The sequence below is a fragment of the Macaca fascicularis genome, chromosome 5, assembly GCF_037993035.2.
Source record: "Macaca fascicularis isolate 582-1 chromosome 5, T2T-MFA8v1.1".
Lineage (NCBI taxonomy): Eukaryota > Metazoa > Chordata > Mammalia > Primates > Cercopithecidae > Macaca > Macaca fascicularis.
In genome coordinates, this window is record NC_088379.1 from 63,933,127 (window position 1) to 63,955,812 (window position 22,686).

The 22,686-nt window shown below is 33.3% G+C and overlaps 1 long non-coding RNA gene across 1 annotated transcript; it reads right to left on the reverse strand.

Annotated features, from left to right (window-relative positions):
* Positions 1-15,616: 15,616 nt before the first annotated feature.
* On the reverse strand, positions 15,617-22,101 carry LOC102118601 (uncharacterized). The gene is made up of 6 exons (XR_277162.4): positions 22,042-22,101; positions 19,590-19,655; positions 18,401-18,421; positions 18,279-18,308; positions 17,093-17,224; positions 15,617-15,881 (listed from the first exon to the last, which is right to left on the reverse strand). It is a non-coding gene; the product is annotated as an uncharacterized lncRNA (long non-coding RNA).
* Positions 22,102-22,686: the final 585 nt, after the last annotated feature.

A 22,686-nucleotide genomic window follows, 5' to 3' on the forward strand; every position in this document is an offset into this window, starting at 1 on the left:
AAATTTCACCAGTTATTATCGAATGCTTAGAGGATCAAGTTCAGGCTGTTTCCCATATCATTAATGTCAACAGGATATTCAATTGGAATTTTTAAACTGCTTTGCTCTCTCCTTTAAGGAGCTATTATATGGAAATTGGATTTTTTTACAGCTTAGGTAGAATTTCTGAAAGTAATGGATTTGACTCCAACTTAAAAGTTCACAAAATCATTTTTAGATTCCATAATATTTGGAAACTGAAATTTTCTTTCTTCCATTTTCATATTCTAATGCTGTATATAATAGACGGAATAATTGATCACCGATAAAGTGAATTACTGCTCAGTCAAACGTGTCTTCAGTTAAGGTACTCAATTTTAATGATAATGATTAGGATTATATAACACAGTCGAGAAGAGGCAACTTTGATGATCATTCATTGTGGAAATGTATAATTTATCTTTATATACAACTATCTTTCTTATGACTGTAATTTCATATTTAATTATATTTCAGAAAATTAGATACCAAATTGAAGTATGGCAAAAGTACCATGAATATTGAACGGTTTTTTGACTTCAGCTTGTATTTACTTTCTTTCAATGTCTTTTGTTCTCATTCAAAGTTATAGTTAAGGAATCATAAAATATTAAAACCAAAAGTGACTTTAATGCATAGATAAATTTTCTGTACATGGCATATACTAGTTCTTTATCAGTTCTTGAAAACAGTCATATTATATCTACTTGAATTATCAATTTATTGTTTTTTTCAGGCATTACCTTTGAGTGCAGGGTATTTCTAACGTCTAGTAGTCGGAAGCTGATTACATCCTAAGGGTGTGTTGTAGGCAAACCAACACCTTCCCATCCCTCAAAGATGTCCACATTTTTATTCCAGGAATCCTGGAATACATTAGGTTACATGGCAAAGGGAAATTAAGATTGCAGATGGAATTAAATTTGCTAATCACTAGACGTTGAGATTATTCAGGTGGACCCAATGAAATCACAAGAGTCCTAATACGTGGAAGAGAAAGACAGAGAGTTCAGAGTGATGTAATGTGAGAAGACTCAAGTGGCTATTGCTGGCTTTGAACATGGAGGAAGAGGCCTATAAGCCAAAGAATACAAGCAGCCTCTAGAAGCTAGAAAAGGTGAGAAATCTGGACGTTCTTTGGCAGCCTCCAGAAAAGAATGCAGTCCTGCTAACACTTTGATCTTATTCTAACAGGACCCATTTTGAACATCTGACCTCTAGAATTGAGATAAAAAATTTTGTTGTTTCTGGTAATTTGTTACAGCAGCAATAGGAAGCTAATGGACGCAGTGAGTAGTGTGCCTACATATAGGGAGTATGATACTCAGCTTGGCTTTTGAAATCTTATAGACCTAAATATAGATATTTTTTCCTCTACTAATTTACTAAATGTATTACATTGGGTAACTAACTTAATCCTGTCCAATGTTGATTTCTTTGGCTATAACAATGCATGCTTCAACAGAATTGTATAATGATTAAATAAATACCTTGTGGTAAAGCACTTAGCCCTCGAGAACAGTAAGTGATAAACATTATTGCTGCCATTTAAAGTAATTGTTCTATGCCAGGCATTGAATAGGTGTCTTACATTTGTTATGACATTAATTCTTCCAACAACTCCTTTAGGATGACCTTACCCAAGATAAAACTTGGGTTCAGGCAGGGTAAGTGACAGGGCCAAAATAATGTCACCAGAAAGTGAAAGAGTCATAATTAAAACTTTTTTAAAAAATTAAAATCATATATATATATATATCTCTCTCTCTATATATATATATGCATATTGAGGGCCAGGCCATTGCTCTGACATCTAAAAGCTAATACTTCAATCTAGCCTCTTCCAAAAGAAAACCTCAAAGCAAAGTTGTCTCTCAATGCCTGATTTATTAACAATGACTAATTAATAGAATGTCTATACAACCTCTTGCCATCTTAAAAATGTATATATTTTGGAGCACCCTGTACTTGAACTCCTTTATGAATGAAACTTTCATGCATAATAACTAGTCATAAGAGCCAGCTTAGATTTTATTAAACAGTGTACATACATCTCTCTCTCTATATATATGTATGTGTGTGTGCATGTATACATACACACACATATATGATGTAGAACCCCATCAGATCGATATACATTGATTATGTATACAGAGTGAATGGCAGATATCCAGGAGAAAGAAGAAATTGGTTTGGCAGCTAGGCAGTCTCTTCTACAAGACTTCAATAAGCCAACCGAGGAAAGTAGAGTGAAGTAAGAACCTGTCAGCACATTGTTAAGGAGATGAAAAAAAAAATGGTGAATAGGAGTCAGGACTAAATTGCAGCTCCCACTCTGACAGACGCCTCACATTGTGAACTTTTGCTCCAAAAACTACTGCAGGAATATATCAGTAAAGCTGAGAGAATCCACATACGCTTTGAAGGAAGTGAATTGCTCCTGCTGGACCTAGAAAACAGCTAATATACTGTGCTGGTATCCACAGCTGAGAGGCCGGAGGACAGGTCACATTTTTGGACTCTGTGGAGACATCCCCAGGTTCTGTCCCAGAGCCTAGTAACCCTGCTGGATTGCTAGATCCAGAAGAGAAATAACAATTACTACAGTTTGGCTCTCAGGAAGCCACATCCCTAGGGAAAAGGGAAGAGTACTATATCAAGGGAGCACCCATGAGATAAAAGAATTGGAACAGCAGCCTTGAGCCCCAGATCTTCCTTCTGACACAACCTACCCAAATGAGAAGGAACCAGATAAACAATTCTAGTAATATGACAAAACAAACTTATTTAACACTCCCCACCCCCTAAATCACACTAGCTCATCAGCAATGATTCCGAACCAAGAAAAAAGCCCTGAATTGCCAGAAAAAATAATTCAGAAGGTCAAATTATTAAGCTAATCAAGGAGGCACCAGAGAAAGGTGAAGTCTGACTTAAGGAAATAAAAAATAATGATACAATATATGATGGGAGAAATCTTCAGTGAAATAAATAGCATAAATAGAAAACAATCACAACTTTAGGAAATAAAGGACATGCTTAGAGAAATGCAGAATGTATTGCAAAGTCTCAGCAATAGAATCAAACAAGCAGAAGAAAAAACTTCAGAGCTTGAAGACAAGGTTTTTAAAATAACTCCATCCAAGAAAGACAAAGAAAAAGAACCTAAAAAAATGAAAAAAGCCTCCAAGAATCTTGAGATTATGTTAAATGACCAAACCTAAGAATAACTGGCATTCATGAGGAAGAAGAGATATCTAAAAGTTTAGAGAACATTTTTGGGGAAATAGTCAAGGAAAACTGCCCTGGTCTTGATAGAGATCTAGACATCCAAATACAAGAAGCTCAAAGAGCACTGGGGAAATTCATCGCAAAAGGATCTTCGCCTGGACACACAGTCATCAGGTTATCTAAAGTCAAGATGAAGGAAAGAATATTAAAAGCTGTGCAGTAAAAGCACCAGATAAACTACAAAGAAAAACATATCATATGAACAGCTGATTTCTCAGCAGAAATCCTACACACTAGAAGGGATTGGGGGTCTATCTTCAGCTTCCTTAAACAAAACAATTATCAGTCAAGAATTTTGTATTCAGTGAAACTAAGCTTCAAAAATGAAGGACAAATACAGTCTTTTTCAGACAAACAAAGGCTGAGAGATTTCACCACTACCAAGCCAATACTACAAGAACTCCTAAAAGGAGCTATAAATCTTGAAACAAATAATGGAAACACATAAAAAGAGAAACACTTTAAAGGTTGACTCTCACAGGACATAAAACAAAACAAAAATAGAAAAACAGCAGAAAAGAATCATGATTTTCAGGCAACAAATAGCACAATGAATAGAATAGTACCTCACATCTCAATACTAATGTTGAATGTAAATGGTCTAAATGTTCCACTTGAAAGATAGAGAATTGGCCAAACATGGTGGCTCACGCCTGTAATCCCAGAACTTTGGGAGGCTGAGGTGGGTGGATCATGAGGTCAAGAGATCAAGATTGTCCTGGCCAAAATGGTGAAACCCTGTCTCTACTAAAATACAATAAATTATCCTGGCATGGTGGCATGTGCCTGTAGTCTCAGCTACTCAGGGGGCTGAGGCAGGGGAATCACTTGAACCCGGGAGAGCTGAGATCATGCCACTGCACTACAGCCTGGTGACAGAGAAAGGCTCTGTCTCAAACAGAATGAAACAAAACAAAAAAACCCAGCATTGCTGAATGAATAAGACTTTGCCAACCAAGTGTCTGCTGCCTTCAAGAGACTCACCTAACACATAAGGACTCACAAAAACTTAAGCTAAAGGGGTGGCAAAAGATATTCCATGCAAATGGACACCAAAAGCAACCAAGAGCTGCTATTCTTATATCAGACAAAACAAAGTTTAAAGCAACAGCAGTTAAAAAAGACAAAGTGGTACATTTTATAATGATAAAAGGCATTGTCACTGGAAAGTATCACAATCCTAAATATATATGCACCTAAAACTGGAGCTCCCAAATTTATAAAACAATTACTATTAGATCTAAGAAATGGCATAGACAGCAGTACTATAATAGTGGGGGACTTCAATACTCCACTCACAGCACTAGACAGGTTGTCATCAAGACAGAAAGTCAACAAAGAAACAATGGATTTAAACTATACCCTAGAACAAATGGACTTAACAGATATTTACAGAACATTCTATCCAACAACTGCAGAATATACATTCTATTCATCAGTGCATGGAACATTCTCCAAGATAGACCATATGATCAGCCACAAAACAACTCTCAATAAATTTAAGAAAATCGAAATAATATCAAGTACTCTCTCTGACCAAAGCAAAGTAAAATTGGAAATCAACTCCAAAAGGAAACTTCAAGGCCACGCAAATACATTGAAAGTAAATAACTTGCTCCTGAGTGATCACTGTGTAAACAATGAATTCAAGATGAAAATATAAAATGTTTTGAACTGAATGATCATAAAGACACAACCTATCAAAACCTCTGGGATGTAGCAAACGTGATGCTAAGAGGAAAGTTCATAGCCCTAAATGCCTAGATCAAAAAGTTTTGAAAGAGCACAAATAGACAATCTAAAGTCACACCTCAAGGAACTAGAGAAGAGAAAACAAACCAAATCCAACCCCAGCAGAAGAAAAGAAATAACCAAGATGGGAGAATAACTAAATGAAATTGAGACAAGGGAAAAAAAAAAAAAAGATAAATGAAAGAAAAATCTGGTTCTTTGAAAAGATAAATAAAATTGATAGACCATTAGCAAATTTAACCTTGAAAAGAAGACAGAAAATCCAAATAAGCTCAATTAGAAATTAAATAGGAGATTTTACAATTGACACCACAGAAATACAAAAGAACATTCAAGATTACTCTGAACACCTTCATGCACATAAACTAGAAAACCTAGAGGAGGTGGATAAATTCCTGGAAATACACAACCCCACTAGCTTAAATCAGGAAGAATTAGAAACCCTAAACAGACCAATAACTAACAGTGAGATGGTAATAAAAAATTTCAACAAAAAGAGTTCAGGACATGATGGATTCACAGCTGAAGCTATCAGACATTCAAAGAAGAATTGGTACCAACTCCACTGACACAATTATATAAGATAGAAAAGAGGGAATCCTCCCTAAATCATTCTATGAAGCCAGTATCATCCTAATACCAAAACCAGGAAAGGATATAGCAAAACAACAAAAAACTGCAGACCAATATTCCTGGAGAACATAGATGCAAAAATCCTTAACAAAATACTAGCTAACTGAATCCAATAGCATATCAGAAAGATGATCCACTATGATCAAGTGGGTTTTATACAAGGGATGCAGGGGTGGTTTAAAATATGGAAGTCAATAAATGTGATACACTACATAAACAGAATTAAAAACAAAAATCACATGATATCTCAATAGACACAACAAAAGCCTTTGACAAAATCAAGCATCATTTTATGATTAAAACTCTCAGCAAAATCAGCACACAAGGGCCATATCTCAATGTAATAAAACCCATCTATGACAAACCCACAGTCAACATAATACTGAACAGGGATATGTTGAAAGCATTTCCTTTGAGAAGTAGAACAAGACAAGTATGCCTACTCTCACCACTTCTATTCAACATAGTACTGGAAGTCCTAGCCAGGGCAGTTAGACAAAAGAAAGAAATGACATCCAAATCATTAAAGAGGAAGTCAAACTGTCGCTGTTTGCAAATAGTATAATTGTATACCTAGAAAACCCCAAGACTCCTCCAAAAAGCTCCTAGAACTGATAAATGAATTCAGCAAAGTTACCAGATAAAAAATTAATGTACACAAATCAGTAGCTCTGCTATACATCAACAGTGACCAAGCTGAAAATCACATCAGGAACTCAACCGCTTTAACAATAGCTGCAAGAAAAATAAAATACTTAGGAATATACCTAACCAAGGAGGTGAAAGATCTCTACAGTGAAAAACTACAAAACCCTGGTGAAAGAAATCATGGATGACACAAACAAATGGAAGCACATCCCATGCTCACGGATGGGTAGAATCAGTGTTGTGGGAATGACCAAACTGCCAAAAGCAATCTACAAATTCAATGCAATTCCCCTCAAAATACTACCATCATACTTCACAGAACTAGAGCAAACAATTCTAAAATTCGTTTGGAACCAAAAAACAGTCGCATAACCAAAGCAATACTAAGCAAAAACAAAAACAAACAAACAAACAAACAAAAAATTGGAGGCATCACATCATCACATTACCTCACTTTAAACTATTCTGTAAGGCCGTAGTTACCAAAACAACATGATCGTGGTATGGCAGTTAGACTAATGGAACAGAATAAAGAATCCAGAAATAACGTCAAACACTTAATATCTAACTGAATTTTGACAGAGCAAACAAAAACATAAAGTGGGGAAAGGACACCTTATTCAACAAATAGTGCGGGATAATTGACAAGCCATATGTAGGAGAATGAAACTGGATCCTCATCTCTCACCTTATACAAAAGTCAACTGAAGATGGATCAAGAACTTAAAATCTAAGATCTGAATTCTAGAAGATAGCATCAGAAAAACCCTTCTAGACATTGACTTAGGCAAAGAGTTCATGACTAGGAACTCCAAAGCAAATGCAACAAAAGCAAGTTAATAGGTGGGACTTAATTAAACTGAAGAGTTTCTGCACAGCAAAGGAACAGTCAGCAGAGTAAACAGACAATCCAGAGAGTGGGAGAATATCTTCACAATCTATACATCCAACAAAGGACTAATATCCATAATCTACAATGAACTCAAACAAATTAGCAAGAAAAATACAAACAGTGTCATCAAAAAGTAGGCTAAGGACATGAATAGACAATTCTCAAAAGAAGATAGACAAATGGCCACCAAACATATGAAAAATGCTGAACATTATTAATTGTCAGGGAAATGCTAATCAAAATCACAATGCAATACCACCTTACTCCTGCAAGAATGGCCATAATAAAAAATCGAAAAATAGTTGATTGGCATGGATGTGGTGAACAGAGAACCCTTTTACACTGCTGGTGGGAATGCAAACTAGTGCAACCACTAAGGGAAACAGTGTGGAGTTTCCTTAAAGAACTAAAAGTGGAACTACCATTTGATCTAGCAATCCCACTACTAGATTGCTAACCAGAGGAAAAGAAACTATTAGATTAAAAAGATGCTTGCACATGCACGTTTATAGCAGCAGAATTTGCAATTGCAAAAATATGGAACCAGTCCAAATGCCCATCAATCAACGAGTGGATATATATGATGGAATACTACTCAGCCATAAAAAGGAGCGAATCAATGGCATTTGCAGCAACTTGGATGGAACTGGAGAATATTATTCTAAGCAAAGTAATGCAGAAATAGAAAACCAAACATTATATTTTCTCACTCATAAGTGGAAGCTAAGCCATGAGGATGAAAAGGCATTAAGAATGACATAATTGACTTTGAGGACTTCGGGGAAAGGATGGGAGGGGTGTGAGGGATAACTGAGTATACACTGGGTTCAGTGAATGTTGCTTGGGTGATGGGTGCACCAAAATGTCACAAATCACCACTGAATATTTTACTAATGTAAGCAAATACCACCTGTTCCCTCAAAACCTATGGAAATAAAAATAAATGTTTTTTAAAAAGTGAGCGACTCTCTGCCAGAGATGTAAAAGCAATCAATTATATCCTTAAGCTTTTAATCTGAGCAAGAGGATGGTGCAGTTAATGGACAATGAGACAAGGATACAACAAGACATCTAATTTAATTTGTCAAACTTCCACAGTCTTTCACATGCTAAGTGTGTAAGGTGGACTGTCAAAGGCAATTCAGGAGAAAGCACGCACTACACCCATCTCACAGCATTCAGTGACTTCCTCTCACTCTCTGACTCTGGTTTCAAAATCTGAACCCTAGCACTCTCCTTCTTCTCCCTTAAAAATGATTTTGGTCCCAACAACGACTCTCTGTGCTACGTGCAACTCTTTGTAGATTGAAGATTGGAATTGATTTTTGACAATTTTTGTCGTTACTTTTAAGATAAATATAATAAAAAAGACAATGCAAATAATTCGCTACTTTTTCGAATTATTCTATAAAACATGCTTTTTAGACACTGGAAATATTGTATGTGGCTTAACGTGTTGTTAGATAGGTAAAGGGATTTTTTGAATAGGAAGAATCATATGAGTACAGAGCAAATAAGACTTCTACCCCTGTAGGTAAAGGAAAAAATTTAATAAAAATTCTTTTTATTAAATTTGAACTACTGATTAATCATTCCTAATTCTCTTATGTTTTGCAGACATATTCCTGAGTGACTGATTAAGTATTCACAATTACCCATTTCTTACTCTTTGCTTTGTCTTGACCAAATATTATTCTGGCTTCTCTCCATTCTACAGGCCTCGAAATTCTGCTGCTCTTCAAGCCTGAGCAAGCACTAAACATTGGAATGTGTCCCTTAATTAGCTTATCCTGAGAATCAGCAGACCACAGTGGAATACTTTTCTTATCAGATTCTCCTGGTTGTTTTCCCTTGTTTGCCCAAATTCCCCCTAAAGGCTCTGCTAATCTTTGCTTACCACCTCTGTCTCAGTGGTAAGCAAAATTCTTACCAGTTGAGAAACTTCTTGTTATGTTTGGTGTTGACATGCTTGCACATTTTTGAGATCAGATCTTTCTTCCTATTTTAATGATCTTTCAACTGAATAAAGTCTCTCAATGTATGTTTGTATTTGAGGTGATAAAAAAATCCTTGCCTAAAACTTGTGTCTTGGTTAAAGTTATGCATATAAAAACACTTTGCCAAAAATGTTCTAAAATATATGATCAGAATTTCCAATAAATTGCTGATATCTCTACCACTTCTTTCTTAGTTCTAGCTCCGATCTCTCATCCTAAATTATTTTGCTAGATTTCCAGTGGTCTTCCTTATTATCTCTCTGCATGCTCTCTTATCTTAACTGCCATATTCCTGCTGTTATAATATGCCTAAATACTCATCCAATCACTTGACATTTTAATTACGTGATATTCTAACTGTCTGAAGATTGCCTGTATTTTATCCACCTATCTCCAAAAATAGATAAAAAGTTCTTGAGGAGTTCAGTAGTTCAGTTCTAACATTTAACTTGCTTCGATTTTTAGTTTAAATGCTTTTTCAATTGTTCTAAGTTAGCATAGCCAAATTAATTTCTTCAACGTCTTCCACCTAAACCAAAGAAACCATATACATGGCAAAATTCCTTGGGAAAAAAAGAAACAAATACATAAATAACCGCCAACCATTATCTCTTTTTTGAAAGGCATAAAAGTGCTTTGCGCTTTTATTTGCTAATCCAATCCTGACACATTGCACCCATTTGTTTTTTCTCCTTTGCTGAATTGGTCTCTCATTCAATCCATCATTAAACCTGTTAATATACTTTACAAAGACTCCTTTTCCACATTTCTTTTAAGTCTTTCTATAACCTCTTTCAGTCCCCTCCTTAAATATAGCCTACATATTTCATTCACATTTATTGTTCCAAAATAATATTTTAAATATATCCTTTCTTGATCAAATGTGATCAACTCTTACCTAATGCCTAGAGTATCAAGTTCAGATTCTTTCCCATATCATTATTGGCAACAGAGATTTCGACTGGAATAAAATCTACAACTGCACTGAAAAATAATTGAAATCCTATGGATGATTTCAACAGTAAATCACAGGACAGTGTTCATATTTTTAAAAGTTTACTTTGATTTGTAGTGAAAAACTATTTTTTCCTAGAAATACTATTTTTTTCCTAGAAATTTGAAAGTTTGTGTTGCATATAAATAGGTAAAATTGAATTGACTTTCTAAAAAGGAAATTAATAACATTTTCCTCTCTCATTTTTGATATGATATTAGTGGTTTTTATCCTAACTACTTATTAGAATTACTTAAGACAAAAATTCTCAAAGTTATTGTGTTATACATCACATAGGGATGTTATTAAAATGCAGATTCTGATTCGTTTGATTTAGATGTGGTTTAGAATCTACATTTCTCACAAGATCCCAGATAGTGCTTGCGTAGCTTGTCCAAAGATTAAATTTTAGGAGGAAAAGTTTTAAACAATATCCAGATATAGCTTCAGCGGCAGTGAAGCCTGCCGTCACAATTATGCTGCTTTCTGATCAAGGGCTTTTATGTAATATGTCCTTCAATAGCCTTACTAGTTCTACAAAGAGTGCAAGTATTATCATAATACCCACTGTGTTGATGAGGAAATTGAAGTTTGGAAAGGATTAGTAATACTTCAAGATCGTGAAAATAGTAGTTGTCAGGAGCAGAATACAAACACAGGCGTTCCCCTCCCCAGAGCTCACCCTTTTAATCATAACAGGGCAGAAGATTTCCCTCAGAATCATTTATATAAATGAATACATTTCAAGGAGCTATCCCAGGCTACATTTCTAAAGCTAGAACTGTTTTATGACTTGCTTATGTGTTTATTCTTTCTAACTGTCAGCACTGATATGTTTGAAAAGTAAAAAAAAAAAAAAAAAAAAAAAAAAAAATCACTAGACTCGTCTTACCTCTATAGACATGCCCTGCAATTGCTGAGCAACAAATGACCGAAAGAAATTCCTACAAAATACTGAGATTGAACTCGACTGGATTATTTTACGATAAAGATTGTGATGACAAAGAAATCAGGAAACAAATGGATCCATCATATGTTAATTAGTTTAGACATGTGAGAATAAGATGAGGGAAAAAATCGTGCTATAGTAACCAAGCATAGAAATGATTACATCTATAATATGTTTGCGTGGACAACATTCTATTTTATTTCAACAACTATATGTCCAAGATGAAACAACTCTGACAAAAATGATACTAAAATCCTTCCAAAATTTAATCTATTTTCTAGGAAATAGTGATAACTGACATAATATAATTGGAGTCATTATATATTTTTATAATTTTTCTAAAAATTATGATAAATACTGTGCTTTTAATTTCTTCCATGGACTTTAAAATATTTTAATTCATAAAGTGGATGTAAACATTTGCCAAAATTCTGTAATCTCTTGATTACTACTATGTAATAAAATAATTCTTATAATTACAGCCAAATAGTTCTAGGTGTTTAGTATAATAATATACATCATACATAATAACTGGATACTTATGTTTGGAAATTCAATGTACTTCTCTGGAGTTTTTAAAGGCTCATATTTTTACATGAAAGCCATGTGTTGCCATGATTGCACTAGACAGAAAGGAGGAAAAAAAAAAGAACATTCACTAAGTTCCTAGATAAATTTGTTCAAAACCTAACCAACTGGTGACTGATTGGATAATTCAAACACTTAGAACTCAATGTTAAAAACTCATCTGTAAATTGAAGATAAATTATAAAGCCTAATCCATTGTTTCTGTGTGTGCTACATGGAACCATGAGAATCACCATCAGCTGGAGCCTATTATAATGAATATTCTTAGTCTCACTTTCCAAACTTGCTGAATCAGAATCTTGGGGGTACACCAGAAACTTGCATTTTAACAGTATCTCTAGGTGGTACTTTCTGTACTGTAAAGTTTGGAAAAACACATGGTCAACTCACAAATGTATTATTTGTCCTTAGACTTCATCCCACAAATAGAACTTATGGCTTACTGTGTCAGATTTATTAGGAAAATATTTATAAGGTAAAACTTCTATGTTATAATTGAACAGTCCTATTGGAAATAATGGTTATTCTCTAGGTAAATACAAAAAGATAAATTATTTCTTAAGGCGAATAAATAATTCAATTCAAAATAGATTTATTCTAAGCACTGGAGATACAAGGTTTCTTCTCATGCTCAAAATAATACAATCTCTCATCACTTCTTAATGGAAAAGAGATATATAGTTCAGTAACTTGAAGTATGTCTGACTTTGAAGAGTAAACACTGCTTTGGATATGTTTGAACTGTGAAATGATTTCTCCCCTTTCTTCTTTCTTTCCTGTCTTTCTCCTCTACCTTTTTTCCACTATTTATTTCTTCACTAACCATTTAAACAACAATGTAAGGCACTGTTGTATTACTTCTATAATATTCATGTTCTAGTGAACACAAAGCAAAGTAATTGTCCAAAGGTATTGACAGACAATAAGCTACCCGGTAAAAATGTTGATATATTTTAATATAACATTTTACAACTACAAGTAAACTTATGTCATCTATATTTTGTGTTGGAACACTAAAATATAGGCATTATTTCACACATCGTTTCCTGTTTCCCCAAGTTAGGGAGTGTGAGAATTGTGTATGACAGTTTGAACAAACATAGTGGACTAGATACACAGGAGTGACCTTCCCTCCAGGAACAGTAGGCCATTTTGGAAGACTGATGGATCAGACATGTCTCATCTTCACATTTTATAATTAAATAAAACAGTTATCTAATTATTTATAAACAAACACTATGCTCTTTGAAAATACAATGTCTTTCATTTATAAGGGAAACATGAAAAAATAGTGAAGGCTTTATCACAAGCATGTCATTAAATTGATGTCTTAAGGATGCAACCCATGAATAGGTATTTGCAGTCATATTTATGCTGGGCTTTCCTCCTATTCTTCTCCTTTCTTCTTTTCTATTTCTACTATGATGAAAGTATGCAACAGTTTATGAAAAAATCTGTGATGTTTATTTACATAAAAATATATTATATTCCAGTTTCCATATTAAGAGGAAAAATACTTCAAATGACAAATGTGAAACAACACTGGACTGTATTCTATATAAGATGAAACATTCTAGACACTGGTGATACAAAGTAAATGTTCTTTTCTGCTCCTAAGGAGGTTACAGTTTAATTAATAAAACATACAAGGTTAAAGGCAACTGCACATCAATCTAGAGGAGTGTTTATTATATAAGTCTAAATTGAGAGAAGAAGGAACTCTTCTTCCCACACATGAACTGTAGACTTTGGACTTATCAGCTCATTGATTTTAATCAATTATGAAAATGACCTATGAAAAGAAATGAAATCATACAAGAAAGACGTGTACAGCCAGAAAAAAAAGAAGGTTGAGAAAAGATCCCCTAGACAACACCGAGGTAGTATGTTGGAGAAAATAGAAAGCCCATGAAAATCTCTGAGAAGGAAAAGAATAGTATAGTATTTTCAAGCAATATATATATATAATGGAAGCAAAAGGGATGAAATTTCAAAGGGAAAATGTTAATCACAATGAACAAAAGTTGTAGTGAAATAGGGGATTCTGTAATTTCTTTAAACGACAATTTAGTTACCCAGACCATGTTATAATAATAGTTGAAAGTGAATTAAATAAAGATATATATTCCATATATTAATATATAATATGAAATGTGATTTATATATTATATGAAATGTTTATTTCATATATATGAGAAATTAAAAATATAAATTATTTAAAGGTAAACATTAGGTAGTTTTATTATTATTTTCAGCATCATAGTATTCATTTGAAAGAACATCTTAGTTTCAAAAATTTCTCTGAAAATAAAGGAGAAAATGCAAAACAAAGAATAATGAAAAAATATCTTTGGAAAACATGACGGTCATCTTCACCTTTAAGACTTTGAGAATTAGAAATCTGGTCAGATATAGATTAATTTATTAAAAGTGAGAGTAAGAAGTTTAAGACACTTATGCCTAATGAATTCATTTCTCCCTTCAAATACATAGACTATTGTTATTATTATTATTATTTTGAAATTGACTACAGACTGAGATGAGTTGGATCCTTCAGAAAATGAATATTGGGGCAATTTATTTTAGGTTAATAAGAGAGGTATTGCATCAAATACAAGGGTAAAACTTGGTGAGCAATGTCGTACTCCAAATTTAGAAAAAAAAATACATTTTTTTCTATATATCTAGGTTTTGATAAAGAAACATATAAAATTTGGGGATTTGTAGGATTGAGATATTAGCAAGTAGGATAACCCAAACCCAGAGGTCATTGGAGTTGTTCGAATGATTGCAAGTATATAGGGAATGAAAAATATGAAGTACTGGGTTAGAGGAAAATAAAATAAATTGTAAAAGGAACACATAGAATAAAAGGACATAAAAATAGGAAGGACTCACAGATTTCTGTAAGGCCCAAGTGTGGATATCTATGATTCAACCCTTGATTCCCTTCCAAAATATAAGTAAGATTGTATCTTTCTCCGATGTTATCCATCTCAAATCAAAGACTTAACATGGGCTACAAAGCTTTAATTACCTGTGTATCCCTTACACTGTGAAGTAATTTATTTTGATCCATTTGCCTTCTCTGTCTATATTGGTCTCCTTGAATTTGTCCCTAATGAAACAAACATGTTTCTATCAAAATAAATTTGCATTCGCTATTTTTCTGCTAGAAAATTTATTTCTCTATATTGGCTCTCATGCTTAGTTCATAAGTTTCATAAAATGTCACTATATCAGAGAGTCTTTTGTTGACTATCCTGTTTAAATTTGTTTCTATGCCCTAGACATGCTTATACTTCTTTAGCACACTTATCATTGCCTAAGATATGTACTATTTATTTACTTTGTATCTGCATCTGCCAGTTACAATGTAAACTCTCTAAAGGCAGGACTTTTGTATCTCTTTGTCTGCAGCATCTAGAAGACGGCCTGACAGCTGGGGTCATTCAATAAATATTTCTTGAATAAAAGTCGTTGCTGAAAAACTAATGGAGGGCATTAGATGGTTTACATGCAGAACGCCTACATACTGCTGTAGAGTGACACGGTGGTTATCTTCTGACCTACAGGGGCTGAGATAAAAAATGTGAGTGCTTTGGAGGCTTAGCAACTGTGGTGTCTCAAAGGAAACCATGGGCAAATCAAATCTTGGCATAAATAGCTCTAATAATAAGGGAGTTTGAGTACCATGTTTGTAACATCTAAAATATGACAGACTCAATTACAAATAAGGACCTCTGACATTATGTGCTTCAGTCTGTGCTAGTCAAACTGGGAAAGAAGATGATGAAAGAAATTGTTATTCCCATAAATAGGAAAAAGAAAAATAAGGAGCATACACATAAGAATGTGCTTGAAATTTATTGCTTTTAGAGAAGAAGTGATTTCTATTATTCAGAAACAGCACTGAAAACAGCTTAACAGTTTAAATTGCAATTCCATCACCAAATGATAATTAAAAAGGCAAGTATCTTGAAACAAAGAGTACACAGTAAATTATAGTCTGTTTTTCATTTGCATTGTTTTTTTGATGATTCTTCAAAAAGTGGTGGTAGTGTGATATGGTATGAAGGATGAGAATATGCATGTAGAAGTTGTATTTGCCAATCAAACCTGCACAGAGAAAGAAACATTATCTGTAAAATTTTTACCCCTGTAAATACATTTATATTCTGGCCTGGTACAGAGTAGATACTATATAAAATTTTAGTTTATAAAATGCAGGGCCCAAAATAATATTTGACACAGAGTAGACAATTAAACACTTATTAAATTGGTATCTGAACAAATAAAAATGATCATTCAGCATATATAATTTAAATTCAAATTTAAATTGTTTTTCAATCATCATACTATTTTATTTTTCTACTTAAATATAGTCTACACATTTCATTTATATACATTTTCCCTAAATAATATTTTAGTACATCTTTCCTTGATTAAATGTCATCAGTTATTACCTAAACCCTAAGGGATCAAGTTCAGGCTCTTCCTCATATCATTAATGGCAATAGAGAATTGAATGGGAATATAATCTCCCAAATGCACTGAAAAATGATTGAAATCCTTTGGACTGTGTTAACTTTGAATTGTAGAACAATCCTCCCTTATCTCCAACAGTTTGCTCTATTTTGTAGTGAAATATTTAGTCTTTCATAGAATTTAGAACATTTAATGTTGTGTAGACACAGATAAAACTGACTTTCTAAAAAGAAATTGATGACATTTTCGTATTTTCTTGTTAGCATTATGTTAATAATTTCTATAGTAATTGCTCAGTCGAGTTACTTAGGGTATAAAGTGCAAATTTCTCACAAGTTCCCAGACGGTTCCCAGATGGAAGCTTCTCCAAAGACTGCATTTTGGGAGTGAAAACTTTAAGCAACATCTAGGTACAGATTTAGTGGCAGGGAAGCCCTGCAGTTATAACTATAAACCTTTCTGATCAAGAGATTTTATGTGATATGTCTTTCAAAAGTGTCACCAATTCTAAAAAGTATATTTCAGTGTTACAATACACAATTTTTTGATGAGAAAACTGAGGTTTGGGAGCATTAAGAGTAGTTCAAAGTCATGAAACTGGTAGTTGTCAGGGCCAGGATACAAACCCTGGTGTTCCCCATCCTATAACCCAGCCTTCTAACCATAGCAGGACAGAGACTTTATCTCAGAAGCATTTATATAAACTAATACACTTCAAGGAGCTATATCAGGCTGCTTTCTTATACTGGAACTGCTGTTGGTTTAATGGTTTGTTTTTGTTTTTCTTCTTTTAACTGTCAGCACTGATACAGAAAGTAAAAATGTCACTAACCCCATCTTACCTCAATAATCACGTCCTGCAGTCACTGATGATATTAACAGGGATATTGTTAGTATTGTGGTTGGTATGGTTGGTATGGTTGTGGGTATAGTGGTGGTGGTACAAATGGCTGATAAGGGCCATACCTCCCTTCCTGTATACACACAAGGAGAAAGAAAATTGCAGAAAATTGAGATATTGACAGTGCAAATGTTTTTATTAGAAGCTCAGATTGTTAAAGTTTTAGGAACTTACATATTACTTATAAGATTTTTTCCAAACTTTTAATTAGATTTTTCTTTTTGGTTATAAACACATTTTAAAAGCAGGTAAAAATGATTGAGTATTTACCTTTGTACTGTATGTTCACAGTTTTGTGGTTTTATTTTACATGCAGGAACACTGATTATAGGCTATCACTCCAAAGAGGTTTTAAATTTTCCTCAAAATACTACCTCCCAGCAACCAGTTTGCCCACTTTTGAGTATTATGGGAAGGAGATATTTACTAAATTCAGCTTATGTGGTGACAGCTTATGTGGTCACTCTTTTAATGAGCTTACTGTCTCTTATGATTCCTACATTCTTTAATACTTCTGCCTTCTGTTGACACAAATAACCATCATCCCTTTTAGAGCACCTTTTTATTTGGTGTTACTTTAATCCATGTATTTACTATATTAGTTAGGAGATCTTTTGCAACCCTATCAGGTTGACATTATATGCCAACATACGGGGACATCAAGATACATACATTAAGAAAAAATGTTAAAGAAATGAAATTTTCTATCTCATTTATCATGGTCTGTTTAATTTAATGAGTTTATTGCCCTCAAAAAAAATCAGAAGATGCAAACTTACCGTATTTTATGTGTAATTATCAGCCTTTATGCTCTATGAGGCATGTTTTATAATTAATAGAATTAGAATTTTAACTATTTTTTAGGTCAATGTGATTACTCAGGAGATGATACTTGAGGGCTCAGAGAGTAACTGGTTTCTCTGGTTGGCATTATAAGTTTCAATTGAAATGTTGTTAGGACACAATACATTTGTGACTGTTACCTGTGTATCATAAATAGATGAAAACAAGTACACTTTTGCAACTACTACATATATTTGAGAAATAAATATTGACTCTTCTAGAAGAATAAGTAATCAGAGAATAAAATTTATTTGGACTACACAGCATTATCAGAGAATACTTACATCGAATCTTCTCAATCTACGAAGAAATTTCTGTGAAAAATGAAGAAAAGCTTAATAATTCAATACAAATGTAGGGAGGACAAAACTGAAAACAAGTTTTCCAGTGAATGAAAATGACTCACCTCTTCAGATGAATCAGCTCCCTTAGAAAACAGAAAATGAGACAATAGTTATTATCTTAATGTTATAATTCCAGATTGAGTACAAAAATGAACTCAGCAGCTACAATTGTGAGTAAACAGGATGTAAGCAAATCATCAATAGACACTAAATTAGTTATTTTTGCTTTATGACATCTTTAAAATGTGTCAAGAGTATGCTTTTCTGTAATTAGTGTGCTATATTCAAATATAAATTTATTTTGATTTATACTTCTTTGGTGTGTGAAAGGGAGTAAATGGTTATCATTGATGAATGAAAAGTGAAACTGTAGTTTTTCATATGTTCTCAGTAGCTCAAAGGCTACTTACATATAACTTTTATTTACTGACAGAGACAAGCATTATGTTTTTCTCTGTTTTCCTTACATTTTTATGTTTTATTTTTCAGACACCTATCTTTTTATAACAAATAATGTGGTATACTATGATTTTATAATCAAATTAGTTTTTGAAATATCTGTTAGAATTTACCAGATAAGTTGGAGTATTTTTATTCTTTCATGGCCAGTTTCCTACTAATGTCATAGACAGAAAAGGAACAGGAGAAAGAGAAGGAAGTAGAGTAGAAGAAAGAGCTCCAGAGAAGTCAAGTGCTTTACCTGGTGATACAGAGTAGTAAATGACAATACAGACTGGGAACTCATAGCATGTAATAGATCTGAAGTTTTGTTTTAAAGTTAAAAATAAGCAGCTTTATTTTGGAAAGTGTGTGCTAAATAATTGTGAACTAATTTTAAGTTAGGCTTTGCAAAGAATGACTTGAAAATTTCTACTTTGATATCTTTTAATACTTGAATTCCACTCAAGTGCACCTACTTCATTCCTGAGATTTCTAGCTTCAGATGGTCTAGAGTATTACATGTTTAAAGAGACTTTTACAAACTCTCAGTTCCACATATTTAAGAAGTTCAGTAAAACTTTATTTCACATTAAACTAAATATACTTTAGTGTCTGTAGGTGAATAATGAATATTCATTCTAAATGCTTAAAGAGCTTATGTAGGTTAATACAAAAAAATGTTCATATAGAAACCTTAAAACATATAAAACTGTATTCAAGTAAACACCAACATATGCAGAATACAAAGAATAGAGAGACTCTTGGGATAGGTACTGAGAATATATTCTTCAAATGTCCTGATATACTTACAATCATGGAAACCATGACAGCCAAGATGAAGGCGAACACAAGGAACTTCATAGTTGGCTGGGTTCTCTGAAAACATACGTGGAAATTCAGTATCACATTTTTTCTTGTATTAGCCCATCAAAATTTTATTGATTATGCTATGCTCCAAAGCACTGGGAGACACATGCCAGATAGAAAGACAATTAAAACCCATTGTCTGACATAATGAAATTTGGAGACTTTTTGGAGACATTGATAAGTAAAAGTGAGAGCTCCGATATGGAAATGCTAAGGCGTTAGAGAAACACACAAACCAACACCTTACACAGACCAAGTGAATAGGGGTGTGAAAGTAAAGAATAAAGTAAAGCTTGAGTTGGATTCTGTGGGATGAGTAAAGAGGTGTTGGGCAACTATAAGAAAATGAAAAAGAGAGAGGATACCATATTGAAAGTGCAAGCAGTTCAAAATGTAGGGAGGATAAAACTGGAGACAACATGATTACTTGATTACTTAGGTTTTGTAACATTATGGGGCACCTTAAATAATGGCATTAGGGATGATATTTAAGGTACAGTGTAAAGAGATCTTAGGATGTTAGAATGACAAGCAATGGGCAATCGCTTTGTAATAACATCACTGAAAATGAGCCAGATTTCTGTCTTGAGAGTTGCAAAAATGGTGTAACATTCAGTTTAGAACATTAATGATATTGGGTAGAAAAAAATCAAACTGATAAGAAGTCACAGAGAAAATATTCATACCTCCTCTGAGAAGTGGAATTGGTGAAGAAGACTTAATATTTTAAATAATCTCATTCAACAAAATTAACCTAATCTGGGACTATGATATGTTATCATAAACATGTATAAGCCAGTTAACCCAGTTCCTTGGTTATTAAACAAAAAAAAAAGTTAAACAGATTATTTGTAAATTATAAACATCTAAATAGAGATATTTTCAGTGAAACACATAATTGCCACAAGACTTACAAATAAATGACATTTTTACCTGTTTATTGAAAACTATAGAGTAATCCATATAAAGGTAATGGTCTTCATTATTCTAATCTCTTTTACCAGTAACTTGTGATAAAACATTACAAGAATATGTTTTACTTAATTATAAAAAATTGCTGTTATTAATAACCCAAAATCTCCAAAATATAAAGCAGAACTCATTATTTATGGCATTTGCTTTTTTACTTATTCACTGATTTGCCTCAGTTATTTAAATTGAAATTTCTGGCCGGGCATGGTGGCTCATGCCTGTAATCCCAGCACTTTGGAAGGCCAAGGCAGACAGATCACCTGCGGTCAGGAGTTAAAGACCAGTCTGACCGACATAGAGAAACCCCGTCTCTACTAAAAATAATAATAATAATAATTTAGCTGGGCATGGTGGTGAGCGCCTTTGTAATCCCAGCTACTCAGGAAGCTGAGGCGGGAGAATCGCTTGAGCCCGGGAGGCGGAGGTTAAGGTAAGCTGAGATTGCACCATTGCACTCCAGCCTGGGCAACAAGAGTGAAACTCTGTCTCAAATTAAAAAAAAAAAAAAAAAAAGGAAATCTCTGGTATTAAGAGCAACTGTAAAAATAATATGTACCTTGGGGTTTTTCTATCACCTGATAGATAAACCTACCCATCAGTCATTTTATGATACAAAAAGAACAAAAACTTTAGTGTTTTTTATATCTGTAAACTGTATTGAAAGTATGGAATCAAAAAATACTTATAGAAGAGTAGTTTTCTTTTACTAACCTTGATAAATTGAAAGATGGATATACAGACATAGATGTATAAATATATACACAATGGTTTAAAAAATATTTCCCCAATGACAAAATAATAAAAATATGAAATAGTAAAATCTTTCTTTTCTGCCACATCACAACTGAATGAAAACAACTTCAGTAATATAAAACAGTAAGGTAGAAAAGCATAACTGTTATATAATATTTTTTATTATACAGAATAACATAACTGTTTAAAATGATGGGAAGGTCAATGCAAAGGTAGTGAGAAATGTTTACTTATGGGAATAAAGTAAATTTTTAAAAGTGAAACTTGTGAAACAATATATACATTTGTAAAAAAGAGAACATATGCTATTTTATTAAAATATGAACTTTGAATTTAAGTTAAGGGTAAAAGTAGTAAGTAGGAGAGTAGATGCCAGTATGTAGACAAGGAAATAAAAAGGTTTTTAGAAAGTTCCATCAGGAGAGAAGCTGGAATATGTCTCCATATTCCACATTATTTACTTTGCATGATGATTGCTGATTTCAACGTATAGGAATTGAGATTCTCAACTTATCTTCAGATCCTAAGAGGGTCACCATATCTCTCAATTGTTTCTTTATGAGAAATTATCATTACACAAATACGCATTTTTATAATTAGTTTTCAAAAGATTTTAGGAAGCAACACTCTAGATTAAGATATCATATTCGATTACACATGAACATATTACCTTTTACCCAAGATGAGACTACAGAAGTAGTGAAGTTGAAGTGAAGCTTCAAGAGATGATGTGCTTCCCTAGAGGGCCAATGTATTTAAACACTCTGAAATTCCCCCCTCTCCCCCCTTTTTTTTTTGGTTGTTAAATAATGGCAATTGTGAGATCATATTATGGAAACCAAAAGTAGTGCCCAAAATCTGTCTCTACAAATGATAAAAATAACCCTAACAAAGTGATTTTGCAATAGATAATTGTGAAGACAAAGTAATCAGGAAACAACTATACTTATCGCATGTTAATCCCAGTGTTAGTCTAGCCATGAGTGAGTCAGATGACGGAAAAGCATGCTGGAGGAAACCAGGCATAGAAATGATTGCAGTGATAAAGATGTTTGCACAAGTATGTGTCCAACGTGGAACAACTCTATGACAAAAAGAATACTTACCATGTCATCAAGATTTTACTTGATGTTCTCTGATAAATGGTGATAACTGGCATAATGAAATTATAGTCATCATATACTTCAAGAGTTTTTCTTCGAATCATTATTTATCTCATACTTTTACCATCTTCCATTGACTTTAGAATATTTTAAGTTACAAAGTGAATGCAAACATTTGCCAAATTCAGTAATCTTTTGGCTACAATATGATA